Raw genomic sequence first — 10,114 nt, forward strand, 5'->3', positions numbered from 1 at the left:
CTTAAAAAACACTTTACTTTAAGGCTACTTTTAGCAGAGCTAGCTAGGTAGCTAGCAATCACTGAACATAATCTTACCGCAATCTTCGGACTGTGTACCCGCCTTCTCTTCTTGGGGTTAGTGGTAGTGCTGGAGTCTTCCGTATATACCCTTTTCTCCAAGGCTTCCATCCGATCCTCCATGGACTGCAGTCTTGATTGTGTTATTTTTAATTCTGCAGACATTTGTAGAAAGCCGTCATTGAGCTGCCGAGACGGGCCCGAGATTGCGTTCAGCAGCCGCATCTCCGTGTTCTGCGGACTGGCGGTAGCACTAGGTTCGTGTCGCGGGTTCGAATGGTGAGGAGTTCCAGGAGATGCTCCGTAAGAAAGACGGCGACTTGTCATAGTGGGAGGTAGTCAAAACCACATGAAATGTAGAGTACAAGTACATGCTCGTACTTAGTAGTACTCTTGGCCACGACCTCGCACGTGATTGGACAAGGGCAAGGAGGCTCGCCGTGCTCCTCCAATCACATGCGAGACGTCAATAATATAAACAAGCAGTTGTGTTAGTTGTGTTGTCAGTTGAAAGATGGAAGTACCAACACACAAGAAAAGACCTTGGCGCTTCTGCGGACATTGCAACAGTGAACTCAGTAGTTCACAGTATTATAGCCACAGAAAGCTCTATTTCAAAAATGGAGAAAAAATCCAAAAGGGCAAGGACAGAAAATGTACAGAGCCTATCCAGTCAAGACCCAACCGGCAGCAGTTATGTATGTTCAATGTTGATGTGTCAAGACAGCGAAGATAACTTGGCTAGTGTTGGAGAGATTGATGAAAGAGAAATGCACACAGAGGAAGTGATGGAAAATGTTGAAGAAATGTACCCAGCGGCCGACAGTTCAGACAACGGTGAGTACCACAATTTAACTGTTACCCGTACAGATGGCGGATACAGATATTGTTAATGTTTATAAAACGGGTGGCTTAAATCAAGCGATCTGATTGGTTCCCAACTGTTGTATATTGAGCGTATACACACAGCTATGACACCCGTTCATAGTTCAGTATCACTCCGCGCCTAACTCTAACTGTTGTTTATGTATATATAAAAGCGATAGCGTAGTTCACTGAAGCCTAAAAAACATGTTGATTGCTGGAGAGGGTGGAAATGTTGTAAAGCAATAGGCACACGGTCGGCAATTTAGCCTACTATCGAGTTCGAGTGAACTCGATAGAAGGCTAAATTGCCGGCGAACCAAGCTACCGTCTTTAGCCTAGCCTTCTCTCTGAAGGACGCTACAGTGTGTTGCATAGCAACCGCTGTACACTTTGCCGGCAGCCAGGAGGGACTACTTTTTTGTGTTCGTTAAACAAAATGCTTTTCCGACTTTCTAGCTTTTTCAAAATTGAGGCTGTCTATGACTTTCATTTTGCCATACATACTTACGTAACCGTTTTATAAAAGCAATAGATCACTTCAGTCAGTGGTATACGGTCATTAAGGTATAATAAGGTATAATGCATGACTGTAACTTTTGCACGGGTTGTTTTGCAGACGAAACAACAGATGACCAAAGCATTCATCTTTTCCTGGACTCCAGCGATTCAGAGTCAGTGCAAGATGATGAAGACATATCCTGTTATATGGTAAGCATGACATTATGAGGAATAAGGAAAAATCCTACCTCTTAGGACATCAATTTTCTTTGTGAATGAATAATGTATTGTAAAGAAATAAATGTTCTTCATTGAAATACAGGATGCAAGTATAGGTTAACTGAAAAGCACCATGCCTAAACTTATGCATTCCACTGTATTGTTTTCCACTCTCAGTACTGCTACTGTTCATCTCAGTGTACAGTTTACATTTCTGTTAGGGAACTATGAAAGGAACTAAAATAAACAATTATAATACAATACTAAAAAAGTATGCATTTTGAATGTGTACTTTACATTCCCATAGGATGAATGAAGGGGTAAAGCCTTGCTGAGGAGCAGAGTGAATATACTGACACAAAAGATGGAGAGGGGAATGGAAGTGATCAGTCCAGAAGTGAACACCCAGAGGACGTGTTGATGAAACTTCTAGCCATGATGCTTTTGTCATGGCAATCAACCTTCAAGATTTCTGACAATGCCATCACATCACTTCTTCTGTGCATCAAACATTTCATGTGGATAGTTGGAAATGTTCTCTGTGCTAATTCCCTCACTGCCTTTGCCAGCATTATTCCAAAGACTTTATTCTCCTTGAGGAAATGGTCTGGTATTGTCCGCGACAACTTCTTACAGTATGTGGTTTGTCCTAAATGTATGAGAGTATACATGCTTACTGAAACATACGAGCTCAGACGGGATGGAACAAAGGTTTGCAAGACTTGTGTTCACATCCCATTCTACAATCACCCACAGCAGAGGTCTGCATTAAGGAAGAAATGTGGCTCTGCCTTGCTAAGAAAGGCAAAATCTTCTAGCGGTAAAGGGTGTCAATCCATTACGTGCTTACTGTTACAAGAGTGTCGTGCAGTCTCTGGAAGGACTTGTTAAAAGACCTGGATTTGAAGAGAAATGTGAAGAATGGCGAAATCTGAAAATACCTGATGGTTTGTTAGCAGACGTATATGATGGACAAGTATGGCAGGATTACCAGTATGTGAATGGGGAGCCTTTTTTAGCAGAGCCAAACAATATGGCCTTGATGCTGAATGTGGACTGGTTCCAACCTTTCAAATATGTACCATATTCAGTTGGAGCCATCTACTTGGTAATTTTGAATCTCCCTCGTGAAGACCATTTTAAGGAAGAAAATATGATTCTCGTTGGACTAATACCTGGACCAAAAGAGCCATCTCTGAACATAAATGCTTTCTTAGACCCCTTAGTTGATGAGCTGCAAGAGCTTTGGTATGGTGTGATTCTGGATGACAGCTCTTTCTTAAGACATCAGGTTTACAGAGCAGCTCTGCTTTGTCTATCATCAGATATCCCTGCAACTCGAAAATGTGGAGGCTTTGTTGGACATGGAGCATACAGAGGTAATTGAAACATTCCAACATTCTTTGCTATAATTAATTAACATTGTTTATGATCATTGCATCAGTAAAATCAATATGTAAATGTTTACATTGATTATTTTTTTGTGGATAGATAGCAGTTGGTCTGTTTCATTGAATGCTCAAATATAAATATGTGTGTAACATATTGCATTTAACTTTAACTTTTATTTGCAGGATGCCACAAGTGTTTGAAGACGTTCAGCAAGAAATCATTTGGTGAAAAAATGGACTACTCTGGATTTGAGCGGTCTTCGTGGGAGCCACGCACATCAGAGGATCACAAATACAATGCTGGAAAACACAAACGGGCAACGACGAAGGCAGCTCAGAAAAAGATTGAGCACACATATGGCGCTAGATGGTCAGAACTTTTCAGCTTGAGTTACTATGATGCAATCAGATTTGTCGTCATCGATCCGATGCACAACCTTCTCCTTGGTACGGCAAAACATGTTTTCAGACTGGACAGAACTAGGAGTTTTAACAACAACAAAACTTGATGAACTTCAAGCTAGAGTGGAAACCATCAAAGTACCTTATGAGGTTGGAAGAATACCCTTGCGGATTTCATCTGGCTTTACAGGATTTACAGCAGATCAGTGGAAAAACTGGACAACCATTTACTCACTGTTTTGTCTGAAGGGGCTTATTAACAACGAACACTATGATATGTGGTTTGACTTTGTGCAGGCTTGTATCATACTCTGCTCCAGAGTCATATCCATCGATAAACTGGAAGAAGCAGATGGATACCTGCAGACATTTCTCTCAAAATTTGTCAAACTGTTTGGCCCATTGCACTGCACCCCCAACATGCATCTACATCTTCATTTGAAAGAGTGTATGTTGGATTACGGACCAGTTTATTATTTTTGGTGTTTTTTCATTTGAGCGTTTTAATGGAATACTGGGAAAGTTTAATAACAACAATAGGACAATTGAAGTCCAGATTATGAGGCAATTTCGAGCCAACAGCTTCATATGCCATGGACTATGGAATATGGTGCTGAATTTGCCAGTATTTTAGGAAGACAAATGGTTGGGACTTTGTCATGCAATGACACAGCTGATATGCTTTATGTGAGGCAAAGTGTTTTGGTGTCAGCAGAAAGACTTTTCTTAGAAAACTGTACAGTGATGCCTCTGTCTCCATTGCACAAGACAATCTTGGATGAGCCTGACAGACATGCAATGTTGGCAATGTATCGTCAGATGTACCCTTGTGTCACTAATGTTGACTGTTCAGCAGTGGTGCAACTGAAATTGTGCCAAACACATGGGTTGAAGGGGATAAAGCCTTCTGGCCCCCATACCCTCCTAAGGACTCCATTAGGCTGAATGCAGCCATCCTAAAGAGAGAACAGCCTGGACATGGATGGCACACACACCAACCGATCCGTCTCCTCATAACTCGTGGTGGGTGTTCTCAAATTTGCTTTTGACAATAAGAATCATACCCCTGTCTGACAATATTTCTCTGACTGTACTTATTATTGTTGTTATTATTATTATTATTATTGTGTTATTGTACTTATTACTTGTTATTCTGTGTTTGTAGATACTTATGATGAGGCAGCGAGGAGTCTAGACCGATATATTGTGAAGATTGTGACACCACCGACATCCAGTCTGAGGGGGAGAGCCACCATGGCCTAAAAAGAAAAAGAAGGTAATAATGAATGTCCAATTTCCAGTTCCACACATTTTTATATTTGGCATATTCTTTTGTCCAAAGCAAACATATAAACGGTTTCAAGCATTTTCTGTTGCCATGTGCAATTTAACAATTTGTTGACATGTGTTGACATTTAATTGCTCCCTTGTTTACTTTTAGACCCAATACAATTTATCATTTGAATGAGGAGCCCCAGGATGTGCGCAGATTCGCCCAAGCCCCCAAAGTGTTATTTCCAGGTATAGTTAGCCACATTGTGGTGTGTGTGTGTGTGTGTGTGTGTGTGTGTGTGTGTGTGTGTGTGTGTGTGTGTGTGTGTGTGTGTGTGTGTGTGTGTGTGTGTGTGTGTGTGTGTGTGTGTGTGTGTCTCTTATGTATTACGCACATATCAGCCCCTAACCACATTTCCCGGCCCCCCACATCTTTTTTTTCTTTAGACAAACCAGAAACCCAACAAGCCAGCCAGGACAACCAATCATCACCTCCAAGGATATTTCATAGCCTCCAACGCCCCAATTTCCCTAAGTTGACTTACCCCAATGTCCCTATCCCAGCATCATTCCCTGGAGATGAATCCCTCCACTCGGTCCAATGCCTCTACTCCAGAGGCCATCTCCTGAAGGTATGTTTTTAAAAAGTAATTCATGTTAATTCAATTCAAAACAAATGCAGTATATACAGTCAAATGGTTTCATTTCTCTCTTCATACTTGTTACAGATTCTCCAGGCACTGCCAGAATGGCATTAAAAGGCAAGTACAGGAATGTTATGTTCTAAGGCTATTCTAGGATTTTATTCATGTGTGTAAATCTTTCCTCAATGCTTTGAATCATTGAAGGATTTACCACCTATTAACTTAACTTAGCTTAAACCAATGGCATTGCTTAAATATACACAACTGTTCAAAAGTTTGTAATCACCATTCATTTTACCATTTGGCTTCATTATAACCAGCCTCATGACATAGTTATCTGGAATACACTTAGACACTGGGAAACAGTCCTAAGAGCCAGTCCTAAGAGATGATACATTTCTTTGTTCAACATCTGAAAATTTTAAGTAAAAGGGTGTCAGCTTTTGCATTAAAATGTTAATATTTTCTTTGTCAATAGATGTGGCTATGCAAAAACTTCTCACTGCGGTGACGGAGTTGTCCTAGGAGGTGAAGGACCTGCGGGAGGAGTTCAGGCAATACGTCCTCTCCTGCAGGTGTGGACAGTGTGTCTCTGTGGGACTGGCCTCCTTGGAGCTGCCCCTCCACACCATGGAGGCCCTGGACCGTGCGGAGGAGACACTGCAAAATGGACCAAACCGCCAAACAATGGTAGTTGTTATATATGTATAATGGTTACATCATTCTTTGGTCAGAAAACTTCATTGATATGCACAATTTCCTTAAACTGCCTGGCAGTTATGACAGTAGACACATGAGGTAATTTGTATTGAACATTAGTCTCTATACTGTCAATATCAATCCCAGTTATATTCAGAATGAAAAAAAATTATAATCTGCACAGTCTATGAATATGTTGGCATGATCAAATGTGATTCCAGTCTGCGTGTGTTAACCCTGCAAATTTGTTATACTACAGACTGCCCGTCTCGCCATTATTGGAGGGACTACCCTAGAGGTGAGGGTCCGCCGGATGATGGCACACTTGTTGACCAACGAACCGGCTTCAGGACCGAACTGGGCCGGAGCATAAGGAGCAGGCCAAGCAGAAACGGCCCTTTGAAGATTTGGCTAACTGCCGATCTATGTTTGGTAAGTCCTGCTACATTTTCAATCACCATAAGAACATAACCATATTCTATAATAAGCACTTAGTGCTCAGCTTTGTATATCAAACATCTCAGTGCTCCCTGTAGTAGTTACTCTTAAGAAAAATAATTCACAACACAAAACTGCCTCCGTTTCATACTGTAGTCTACATTCAAACGTGTCCACAAACACAATGAATAGCAACATGTTATTTGTACTGCACCAACATCACAGTGGCAACATTGATATGATACTCGTGTGTTGACCGTGTCGCAAAACTCGAAACATACAACGGATGCTAATTGGCAATTAGTGATTGCTAATGTTACTGAAACAGTGGAGAGATGTTAACGTTTATCCAGATGGAGAGCTAACTAAAGTAACTAAAGCCTGCCGCCATCTTGGGGCGGCCTAACCACCCACCTGAATGAATGTCTGTCTGTCCCATCGACGTTCATTCATTCAGGTGGGTGGTTACGCCGCCCCAAGATGGCGGCATTGTTGACACATGTTTAGAAGCCAAATGCGATATCTAGTCAGTATATATACATCTATGATATCTAGTCAGTATATATACATCTATGATATCTAGTCAGTATATATGCATTTCTAGCGTCTAGGCAGCCAATGGTTGTAACCGAAATGTGGATTCGCCAAGTACCGCGAGATTTGACCACGCACTTCTCGCAGAACACCAGGTAAAGACTCACAGCTTTCTTCCGTTACTTCACCAGTAAGACGCATTTGTGTTTTCCATGATTTGTCTTTTATGTTTGTGTGAGAAAGTCACCTTTTCTCCTCTGTATTTAGTGTTGTTGATAGTATGCATTGGTGGGTGAACCTATTTACGGTTTTATGTTTTACAGAACATGGCGAAATATAATTCCCCAACAAAGTTCCCCACCCTGTCCGGGGAAATTGACGACGTCAAAAGAGAGCTCCAGTTGTCTGCTGTAAGTATCAATGAGCTTAAGAAAGAAAAGTATGCTGAGATGGCTGGAGAGGCAGCACACCGAGACTGGAGTACGCAACTAAGGCCTATTGAAACACGTGCGCGGGGGTTCATGGCTAGTTCTGCTATTGGCTCGCTGACTGAACTGGGTAGGCCTATTTGTGGACTAAGTCTGAGGCAGGCGGTTAGTAACATGTCCGTGGGAGCAGAACGAGCAAGTGTATGGCTGTGGGTAGGGATAAAACATACTACCTGGGGTGCAAGCTAAGGTAAGCCAGCTGTGCTAACGTGTGCTAATGTGCTAACGTGTTCGGTTGGTCAGGGTTAGGGTTAGGAGTACGATGCAGGGAAGAGTGTTTAGATGCATTAAATGTGGCAATGTGGTGTCAGCATTGAGGGGGGTGAATCCAGGACGCTGGTTTCATTGTTAAGCCTTCAGGAGGTGTCGTGGGCCTAAATATGTGAAAGAAGGTGCCCACTTGATAACCCACACATAGGCCAATGTGTGGCGCTGCGCCACAGATTGAACAACGAGCGCCACAAATTGATTCCGATTTTCTTATTTATTTTTACTTGAACGTGTTTTTTTTTTTTTTTTTTTTATGTAACTCCGCCAGCCCAATCGCGCCCCCGTAATGCTGTCAGTCCGACATGTTCCCATTCCGACAGTTCTGTGCGCGTATGCAAATTAGCCATGTGCGCCAAACAGAAGAAGGGCCCTATCTTGCCCGGCGCAATTGACTTTCTACACTGACGCATGTGTCGTTGCTAGTTTGCACCCAGCGCAAAGCTGATCTTCCCCCGCAGCAACTAGGCACCACTACACTTGCATGTTAAATATTATGATGTCAAAGATTATTCATACGTGTGAAACTGCATAGAAATAGCGTGTGGATTGTGTTAGTTGGGCTAGTTGTCTCGTGTTTTTCACCTTTGGTTGGTAGCTTAGTAGTCAGCGTGGTTATAAGGTTGGTTTGGACAGGGGCTTCTGAATGTGTGTTTTCCTCGGCTTTTGGCACAAGGGATTATAACATCTGATCCTGTGTATTAATGGGGAAAAAAAAGTTTTATAGGGTTTTATTATTATGAGTGTTTAAACTATATTGTTCATTTGCAGTTGTTCTCAACAGCATAATACAGTTTTATTGATTTATCTGCTTTAATTTGTATTTGGGTAAACATTGGTGTAAAAATATGATTGTAGGTAAAAAGGAAAGAGTTGGGTTATTAAACACTTTATTCAGTGTGGTTGATAAACAGTTCTATTAACTTGTCTAGGCCTATGTATAATTATTAATATTTGCTTTGTTTGTTCATAGTATGCAGTGCTGGATCCTAATGTAGGAAGAGAGGCGGCCTACAACGCCATCCTGGGATCGCATGGCCTCGCCCTAGAAAACATGGTCCGCACAGCACGCCAAAAGCGCTGTGGGGACCAGCAGGTCAAGACATTACAGCACCAGGGCGAGGCCATGCGGTCTCAAATTAAAGCATTATTGGAAAAGGTGCAGATGCTGGAGATCGAAATCCAACTCCTGAAGGATGGTACGTTTGTTATGTTTTAATGTGTCTATGAATTTTTTGGAACAAGACATTAGATTGAATAAATCCTTTACTGTCACAATTGAGTATCTATTTTGTTTGTGTGCAGATCAATTAAAGGAGGCAGAGGCGGAGGCAGAGGCGGAGGAGAACCCCGACATTATTTAAATAAATTTTTATATGGTCTATTTGTGTGTTGTGGTTATTTGGTGGTTATGTGTAGAAAAGAAATATGAATTGTTGAGATTTTCATATCTAACATAATATCAGTATAAAATACATTTTTATAATTTAGAACTTAATTTTAATCTCCAGAAACATTTCTGTTAATGCTTTAGTTATAAGATTGAGGTTCATCCACAGGGAAAATGTGTTAATGTGGCGCAATAAGTCTGACTCTCATATAACAGTATTTCTTTAATTTAATGTAGAGTATACATTTTCCAAATGTTGTCTTTGGTTTTGATGTGTTGGTAGTTGTGAAGGTGTCTTGCCCATAGATCGCCAGCAGGTGGCAGGTGCATTGAATTAACAGCATGGTTGCTTCTGCTGCTCCGCAACTGGCCAATCCGAGATGGCGGCTGCATTTCTAGCGTCAGTGGAACTACGTCAATGCCACCGCCATCATGGGGCGGGCTAACCACCCACATGAATGAATGAATGTCGGTCTTCTGCCACATCGACGTTCATTCATTCTGGTGGGTGGTTACCCCGCCCTAAGATGGCGGCATTGTTGACGCATGCTTAGAAGCCGAATGCGATATCTAGGCAGTGTATGTATATATATCCCAATGCGACATCTACTCTTTATGATGTCTATGATACGTGTTTTGCAAATCACACACTATAAATATGATAGAGAAGCAAAAACAGGGCCAGTAAAATCAGCTATTTTAACATGTTGAAACAATTAACATGATTAGGCTATATATAAATATACACATAGCCTACATAATATATATATTCTGGCAACCCCGATCGTCGGCGGCGGGGATTCTCAAATCACACGCACAAACAGGGTTGCAGTGCAACCGTTTTTATTTCATGCAACTCACAAAAAAAGGAGAATCATAAAGCAACACAGGTTATTCCCCAGCGGGCCAAACAACAAGGGAAAGCGTCTCCGAATCGGGTCCGTCC

The 10,114-nt window shown here is 41.7% G+C and overlaps 1 pseudogene across 1 annotated transcript; it reads left to right on the top strand.

The window, feature by feature from the left end:
• The first annotated feature begins 4,722 nt into the window (after positions 1-4,722).
• On the top strand, positions 4,723-9,142 carry LOC311361850 (annotated as a pseudogene). Its single transcript has 8 exons — positions 4,723-4,736; positions 4,878-4,957; positions 5,156-5,340; positions 5,437-5,469; positions 5,831-6,042; positions 6,311-6,483; positions 8,777-8,977; positions 9,084-9,142. The product of its transcript is annotated as an uncharacterized misc_RNA (transcript).
• The last annotated feature ends 972 nt before the right edge of the window (positions 9,143-10,114 follow it).

Source organism: Micromesistius poutassou (genome assembly GCF_964030765.1).
Source record: "Micromesistius poutassou genome assembly, chromosome: 17".
Taxonomy (NCBI): domain Eukaryota; kingdom Metazoa; phylum Chordata; class Actinopteri; order Gadiformes; family Gadidae; genus Micromesistius; species Micromesistius poutassou.